This window comes from Arachis ipaensis, chromosome B03 (assembly GCF_000816755.2).
Source record: "Arachis ipaensis cultivar K30076 chromosome B03, Araip1.1, whole genome shotgun sequence".
NCBI classification, from domain to species: Eukaryota; Viridiplantae; Streptophyta; class Magnoliopsida; order Fabales; family Fabaceae; genus Arachis; species Arachis ipaensis.
Window position 1 is genome coordinate 23,281,588 of NC_029787.2, and position 1,588 is coordinate 23,283,175.

A 1,588-nucleotide genomic window follows, 5' to 3' on the forward strand; every position below is an offset into this window, starting at 1 on the left:
TGAATCGAATTTGGTAATTTCTAAAAATGTCATATATAATTAGTATCTTTGTATAGAGACAACAGTGAAGAAAACACGAGGACCTACACAATGCTTGAAGATTCATTTTCGCAAGTTAATTGCTTATTGGAGAACTGAGAAAGTTAAGGTAAGAGATGTGAAACTTAGTGTAATTGTTTATGCAATTATATTATATACACATATGAGTGAAGTTTGATGATTTGTTGATAATACTTGTCTCTTGTTATGTAGAAAATGTCTACGCAGAATAAGAAAAATAGGGCACAACAGAAATTTAGGCATCGAAAGGGACCAATAAATTTTGCAAGAATACATGCAAGATTGGTACAATTTTTAATTCTTTGTACTCGCCAATCGCCAAAGCACAAAGGGAAAATCATTGGATGAAGACACTCTGGATGTTATTGTAAGTATTAATTAGGAGTTAATTTGGTTAAAATAGGTTATAGATTTCTTGTGTCTTGGCAATTTGTCCATCACTTGTGGTTACTTTTATGCTTGCGTTGAGTTAAAGAATCTTGACATTATTTTTAATCTCTATTATTTGTTTCAATGTTGTCAAATGATATATGCCTTTAGTCCAATTGTGTATTTACTCTTATTTTATTACTATTATTTTTCTTCACATTAATATAGGCACATTTACAAGTTGAGAATAAAAAGTCTAAAGAATCAACAATTAGAGCTTTCCAATCCATATTTGGGAAAGAGAAGGCAGGGAGAGTGCGATGTCACGGAAGAGTCACCACACCAACTTTGTTGAAGAAAAATGAGGAAATTGCCACCCTTAAGCAGCAACATGCAACTGAGAAAGCAACATTAGAGAATAAGGTTGATGTGATGCAAAAAGAAGTAGATGAACTAAAACCGCTTATTAAGATGATGCTGCAACAAAAAAGCTCAGGAGTGGACCTTGACATGTTAGCTGCTCAATTAGGAAGCACTTTAGGGAATCCGAACAATGATGCACATGAAGAGGTATTATTTGTTGTTAAAGTTTCTATATGCTATCATATCTTAAATAATTGTTGATTATAATGATCTTGATTCAATTGTTTTGTGTATCTAAATAGAAGAATGTTATGATATATATGTTTGTCCTCTCTCTCTCAAACATTTTTATTTAACATTATTAGTATTAAAGATGTGTAGTTTTATATTTGATTTTTTTTTATGTTTACAGGAAAACTATGTTGAAGGGGAAATCGAACTTGATTAAGGTCAACTTTTTAAAAGCAAATGTTACAGAGTAAAAGTCATGAACTTGTGGACATGATGACTATTTTCTACTTAGCTATTTCAACTCTCTTTTGTTATTATATTTTTTGCAAACTTAGATGATATTGTGATCTTACAACAATTTTTATAAGTTAAATTTGATGGGAAATGTTCAATTATTTTTCTTTAGTGACTTAATTCAAATAGTTTAGATTATTTATTGACACTAAATAATTAAAAAAACTGAAATTAATTTCATTCACGAGAAAACTATTGTAAATAAAAAATTATATATAAAAAAAAAATCGTTGTCAATAGTTACAAAAGACAATGGTGTTAAAACCGTTGT

The 1,588-nt window shown here is 29.5% G+C and overlaps 1 long non-coding RNA gene across 1 annotated transcript; it reads left to right on the forward strand.

Annotated features, from left to right (window-relative positions):
• Nucleotides 703-1,320, forward strand: LOC110269601. The gene is made up of 2 exons (XR_002358372.1): nt 703-999; nt 1,205-1,320. It is a non-coding gene; the product is annotated as an uncharacterized LOC110269601 (long non-coding RNA).